Source organism: Lontra canadensis, unplaced genomic scaffold (assembly GCF_010015895.1).
Source record: "Lontra canadensis isolate GAN:19392208 unplaced genomic scaffold, GSC_riverotter_1.0 scaffold51, whole genome shotgun sequence".
Classification (NCBI taxonomy): Eukaryota; Metazoa; Chordata; class Mammalia; order Carnivora; family Mustelidae; genus Lontra; species Lontra canadensis.
In genome coordinates, this window is record NW_022631045.1 from 10,128,535 (window position 1) to 10,135,918 (window position 7,384).

The window sequence follows — 7,384 nt, forward strand, 5'->3', positions numbered from 1 at the left end:
AAATAATGGTATCAAATGTCAGTTCTCATGGAATCAGATGTCAAGTTTCAGTTAATATTTGACATCAGGAAGCATTTTTACCTGAATTTTGAGAGCTAATTTTAATGTGTTGTATTTTTAATATTCTAGCAAATATATGTGCTCAAAGATTTGTCAGTGCTTTACATCTAGAAACCTCTTCAGTCTTTAGTTTCAGAATTGGAACATTTCCTGAATAAGTGATCTTTCTCTCATCTGTAATTCATCATTTCCATCCCAGGAGAGCTGTTCTAAATTCATGACCCACGTCCCCAGTACACACACATACTTAGTGAGGAACAGAGCGACCTCTAGAGATTTGCACTGTGCCGGCTGTGGCTGGACCACGCCCACCAGCGGCTCACCAGGCCCCAGGGCTGCATCTCCAGGAAGCAGCGAATGCCACCACCTCCCTCAACAATTCCACTCTACTCTGCCCAGCATGATGGAATAGGCTGCCCAGTAGGTCTGGCCTAAGAAGAATGCCTAAAAACTGTACACATGATTCAGCATAGAAGTCCTAAATATTATAGGACCAATTTTCACTCAGTCCAACAAAGAGCCATAATAGAAGTGCTTCTGTTTGAGAGTTTCTGCTCTAGATTATAAACCTTTGAGGCCAAAGACACTGTCTCTTTCACATGATCTCTCCACAGCCTGGCACACAGAGAGTAGGAGTTTGGAAAGTATTTTTTTGTCTCTCTCAAATGTGTCTGGTTACCTCGTGTAAGCTCTGGGAGACTTACTGCCTACCTCATGTACTCAGAACCTTTTCAGAACACCATCCTCTCTCCTCCAGGCAGGCTGGAGTCCCTTTGCTCTTTTCTGCACCTGCTTAGGTACCCACAAAGACTTCCTTTTACAGTGGATTATCTTCTTGCTTTCTCATCCTGCCAAGTTGCTCATTTGATTTGGGCCTGTCAATGTTCTGATAAAAGATGAAGATAGAGGACTTAATCTATCTTCTGTCCTCTGGATTTGTTCCCTGCAACTCAAGCCAAGGAAGGGATTTAGCAATCCCTGAGCACACTCCCATCTCTGCAGAAACATTCTGTGCTCTTCTGCTTCTAGCTTCCAGGATCTTTGTGATGCTATGGCCATTGGCCAAACTTCAAAAAAGTGTAAAGAAAAAAAAATTATACATATATAATTATACATAATCTACAAATTCCTTGGGGTATCTGTAGGATATGCATAATAAGTGGCTACTTTTTACCAAGTGCCTACTAGGTACAGGACTGTTACAATTCCTTATGTTGGGTAGAATTTAAAAAAAAAAAAACAAAACACCTGAAATCTTTAAAGTTCTTAGCTGCCAAGCATTTGATGGAAGAGGCTATAAGGTTAAAGTTGAATTGGCACCATTGACAAGTTTCCCTCAAGCGAGCCTTGCTTTCCAGAGTGGTTTCATTCAGATAGAAGGTTTGGCAGTTGAGGGGGCACTGCTGAGCTCTAGCTCAGCATCAGCCACCCTGTGGCTACATACTTGCTCCAAATATCCGTTTCTCAGAACACAGAGATGTGGAACGTTGATAGCAAGAGTTGCTGGGAGCTCTACAGCAGGACTTGCAGAACATTTCCCTTCCTCTCTTGTTCTCCTGTTAGCATCCACACCCTTTCCCCCCACCACAAGGTAGAACCTCTGTGGCCCAAGGGAATTAGTGAACAGCTATGCAGAAGGAGCCCTACATACTTTTATAAGCAAATGAGTTCAGGGGCAGAGCAACAGACTCTCAAGTGATACAGAGCACAGAGAAGGCCCTCCCCAAGGCATCTCCCATCCTCCCTCATGGTCAGAAAAATCATCCACAGTCATTTCTCATGGAAGGACTAGCTGCAGCAGATTCATTATGAGGGATGATGTGAGGGGATTTGTTTGTTCAATTCTCCATTGAAAAATGGGACTCTTCTGGTGCTAATCTCCTCAAAAAGGATTTCTGGAAATATAGCAGAGCCTTCAAGTGATATTTAAACTAATGTGCCTTTGCTTCAGTCAGAGCAGCAGACAGAGCTGAAAGCTACGGCTCCAGTGCAGAATCTGTTTCTGGAAGCCCCTCACCAAACAACTACAGAAAGTACCAGACGTGCCTGGATAACCTCACTGGCACTCGTAAGAGAAAAAGGATCCTAGAATGAACCCAAACACAATCTCTATATCCACACTGTTGTGGAATGTTCCCAGCCCGTGAGAGAACCAAGTCCCCCAGGACCCTACAACTTGAGTGCTATTGCCACAGAATGTGAACATGAGCTCTTTATCATGTTTACAAAATAAAAAAGCAAAAAAAAAAAAAAAAAAATTTAAGCTACAAGGCCTCAGAAGACTCAAAGTTTTAGTAAGCTCAGGATAGGGAAGTGTGACATGATATCAAGCTGCAGAATAAACAACTAAGCCAAACAATCCATTAGATAGAAATTAGAAAGTGAGGAAAATCCCAGAAGTGCAAAAGAAAGCTAGAATTAAATATGTCACAAAATCTTTGGGACAAAAAAGTATATTTTTTTCCAGAAAAACTTTTGTATGTTACCCTCAAATAAAAGCTCTTATTTATAACTTGCTTTCTAAATATACCAAACTGTTACTTTATGACCAAACAAATTGTTAATCACAATCCAGCTAAACTAGACCAGGGTTTGGCAAACTGCTCCTGGAGAGGGCTATGTAGTAAATATTTTAGGTTTTATGGGCATACTATCTCTAATCAATTCTATTATGGCACAGTAGCAGTCATAGACATTTGTAAACAAAGGGCATGGCTGTCTTCCAAAGAACTTGATTTACAAAAACAGGTAACAGGCTGGTTTTGGCCCATGGGCTACTGTTGGTGGACCCTTGAGTTAGACAAATAAAATAATTCAGACCTTTACAAATATATAAAGTGCACAAGTAAATTTTTACAATATTCAGATCTGTCAAAATATCCTCACCTTCTCCTCTTTTTTATGTGAGTATAGTTGTTACAATGTTACATCAGTTTCAGGCATACAACAGTGATTCAACAAGTTTATACATTATGCTATGCTCACCACAAGTATAGCTACTATCTGTCACCATACAACGATATTATAGTCTCACTGACTATATTCATTATGCTGTGCCTTTTAATCCCCGTGAATTATTCATTCCATAACTGAAAGCCTCTATCTCCTACTCTCCTTCACCCATTTTGCCCATCCTCCTACCCACCTCCCTCTGGCAACCATTAGTTCCTTCTCTGTATTTATACATCTGATTCTGCTCTTTGTGTTTATTTCATTTGTTTTAGATCCAAGTATGACTAGAATCATAGGGGTATTTGTCTTTCTCACTCTGACTACTCTAGGTCGATCGAGTTGTCACTAAATGGCACAATCTCATCCTTCTTTTTTTTTTTTTCTTAAGGGAAAATGCAATCATAGGCCCCCACTACCATAAATTATGCAGTCAGTTGTCCTACATTTGGGGAAATCTCAGGGGTCAGCACATCTGGAAAACAATGGCTAAGCCTCATCCTGGGAAAACTACCTTTGTGATCTTGGTATCTCCCCTGCCAGGTACATATTCATCCTTTTTTTTTTTAATGGCAACATTCCATTGTACATATATACTGCATCTTTTTTTTTTTTAATTTTTCAGTGTTCCAGAATTCATTCTTTATGCACCAGTGCTCCACGCAATATGTACCCTCCATAATACCCACCACCAGGCTTACCAAACCTCCTCCCTTCCTCCCCTCCAAAACCCTCAGTTTGTTTCTCAGAGTCCACACAGTCTCTCATGGTTCATCTCCCCCTCCAATTTCCCCCAACTCACTTCTCCTCTCCATCTCCCCATGTCCTCCATGTTATTCCTTATGCTCCACCAATAAGTGAAACCATATGATAATTGACTCTCTCTGCTTGACTTATTTCACTCAGCATAATCTCTTCCAGTCCCATCCATGTTGATACAAAAGTTGGGTATTCGTCCTTTCTGATGGAGGCATAATACTCCATAGTGTATATGGACCATATCTTCTTTATCCATTCGTCCATTGAAGGGCATCTTGGTTCTTTCCACAGTTTGGCAACTGTGGCCATTGCTGCTATGAACATTGGGGTACAGATGGCCCTTCTTTTCACTACATCTGTATCTTTGAGGTAAATACCCAATAGTGCAATTGCAGGGTCATAGGGAAACTCTATTTTTAATTTCTTAAGGAATCTCCACACTGTTTTCCAAAGTGGCTGCACCAACTTGCATTCCCACCAACAGTATAAGAGGGTTCCTGTTTCTCCACATCCTCTCCAACATATGTTGTTTACTGTCTTGTTAATTTTGGCCATTCTAACTGGTATAAGGTGGTATCTCAATGTGGTTTTGATTTGAATCCCCGTGATGGGTAGTGATGATGAACGTTTTTTCACATATCTTCATTGGAGAAGTGTCTGTGCATGTCTTCTGCCCATTTTTGCGGATGATTATCTGTTTTGTGTGTGTTGAGTTTGAGGAGTTCTTTATAGATATTGGATATCAACCCTTTGTACTGTCATTTGCGAATATCTTCTCCCATTCCGTGTATACGACATCATCTTTATCCAGTCATCTATCCATGGTCACTGACCTTGCTTCCCCATCTTGGCAATTGTAAGTAATACTGCAATAAACATAGGGGTATGTATATCTTTTTTTAATTAGTGTTTTTGTTTTCTTTGGGTAAATACCAACAAGTGGAATTATTAGATCATATGGTACTCCTATTTTGAATTTTTGAGGAACTTCCATTCTGTTTTCCACAGTGGCAGTAATAATTTATATTCCCACCAATAGTATACCATAGTTTCCTTTTCTCCACATCCTTACCAACACTCGTTATTTCTTATCTATTTGATTTAACCATTCTAACAGGTATAAAATGATACCATATTGTGATTTTGATTGGATTTTTCTGATGATTAGTGGTGTTGAGCATGTTTTCACATGTCTGTTGGCTATCTATATGATCTCTTTGGAAGAATGTCTATTCATGTCCTCTCTTTTTTAATTGGATTATTTTCAGATTTTTGGTGTTGTTTAAATTCTCTATATATTTTATATATTAACCCCTTATCAGATATATCATTTGCAGATATCTTCTTCCATTGAGTAGGTTGCCTTTTTGGTTTGTTGATGATTTCCTTTGCTGTGCAAAAGTTTTGTATTTTGTTTTAGTCTGAATAGTTTATCTTTGCGTTTCATCCCCTTGCCTGAGGATACATGTCTAGAAAAATGTTGCTATAACCAATCAGAATAATTATTGCCTGTGTTCTCTTCTGAGAGTTTTATGCTGTCAGGACTCCTATTTAGATCTTTAATCCATTTTGAGTTTATATTGTGTATGGTGTTAGAAAGTGGTCCGGTTTCATTCTTTTATAGGTAGCTGTTCAATTTTCCCAGAACTCTTTATTGACAAGACTGTCTTCTCTACATTGTATATTCTTTCCTCCTTTGTAATTTATTAATTTCACATATAATTGTAAGTTTATTTCTAGGCTCTCTATTCTGTTTCATTGATCTATGTGTCTTTTTTTTTTTTTTTGCCAGTACCATACTGTTCTGATTACTACAGCTTTGTAGTATATCTTGAGCTCTGGAATTCTGATATCTCCAGCTTTGTTTTTCTTTCTCAAGACTGCTTTGGCTATTTGTTTTTTGTTTTTGTTTTTGTTTTTAAACTCTGCAGATGGTCACATGGAGCTTTATTGTAGTGGAATGACAATGAGTTTTCCACTGCTTGGGAAATCAGTGATTTTCCTGTTTGGCCTATACTACTTTTTCTATAAAATACTGATAACAATAACTATTAACCAAGGGTTTTGAGTGTATTGATGAGGTAATGTATATATAGGGCTTCATATATTACCTGACATATGGTTAATAGTACTATTAATATTTTTATTATTATTTATTACATAACTAGTCAGTCACATTTGAACACATTGTATTAGTCAGCTAGGACTGCTGTAATTAAAAAAAAAAAAACAGAGTTGGAGTGGCTTAAACAACAAAAGTTCATTTTCTTACAGTTCTCAAGGCTAGAAATTCAAGATCAAGGTTCTGGCAGATTTGGTTTCTTATAAGAGCTCTCTTCCTAGCTAGCAGACTGGCACCTCCTCACTGTGTCCTTGCATAGCCTTTTCTTTATGGATTTACACTTCTTCCTCATATATAATGTATATTTATATTGTATATATGTACATATGTACACATATATGTATATACATATGTATACATATATATTTATATACATATTCAATATATATTTTACATGTATAAATATAAAATATATTTTTTTAACATATAATGTATTATTTGCTTTAGCGGTATAGGTCTGTGAATCATCAGATACACATTTCACAGCACTCACCACAGCACATATCCTCCCTAATGTCCATCACCCAACCACCTCATCCCTCCCATTCCCTCCCCTCCAGCAACCCTCAGTTTGTTTACTGAGATTGAGTCTCTTATGGTTTGTCTCCCTCCTGAACCCATCTTGTTTCATTCTTTCTGTCCCTACTCCCCATGACTACCTGCCCTGCCTCTCAAATTCCTCATATCAGAGAAATCATATGATAATTGTCTTTCTCTGATTGACATATTTTGCTTATACAATAGAATATTATGCAGCCATAAAAAAAATCTTACCATTTGCAATGACATGGTTGGAACTGGAGGGTATTTGGGGTCCTTTATGGTTCCATACAAATTTTAGGATTATTTTTTCCTAGTGTGAAAAAAGTTGTTGGTATTTTGATTGGGATTGCATTAAATCTGTAGATTGCATTGGGTAGTGTGCACATTTTATCAATACTTGTCCTTGCAATTCATGAAAATGGAATATCTTTCCATTTGTGTCATCTTCAATTTCTCTCATGAGTGTTTTGTACTTTTCTGAGCAGAGGTCTTTCCCCTCTTTGGCTATGTTATTCCTAGGTATTTTATTATTTTTGGTGCAACTCTAAGTGGTATTGTTTTCTTAATTTTTCTTTCTGCTACTTCATTAATAACATGTAGAAGTACTACTGATTTCCATATATTAATTTTGTATCCTACAACTTTATGAATTCATTTATTACTTCTAGTACTTTTTTTGGTGGAGCTTTAGGATCTTCTATGTATAATATCATGTCATCTATAAATAGTGGCAGTTCAACTTCTTTCCATTATGAATGCCTCTGATTTCTTTTTCTCGTCTGACTGCTGTGGCTAGGACTTCCTGTGTTCAATAAAAGTAATGAGTGGACCTCTTTGTCTTGTTCTTGATCTCAGAGGAAAAGCTCTCAGTTTTCACCAGTGGGTATAATGTTAGCTATGTGTTTTTCATATAAGGCCTTTATTATGTTGAGATATATTTCCTCCAAACCT

General features: G+C 37.7%; 1 non-coding gene across 1 annotated transcript; it reads right to left on the minus strand.

Annotated features, from left to right (window-relative positions):
- Window positions 1-3,396: 3,396 nt before the first annotated feature.
- On the minus strand, window positions 3,397-3,560 carry LOC116877417. Its single transcript, XR_004384644.1, has one exon. It is a non-coding gene; the product is annotated as a U1 spliceosomal RNA (small nuclear RNA).
- Window positions 3,561-7,384: the final 3,824 nt, after the last annotated feature.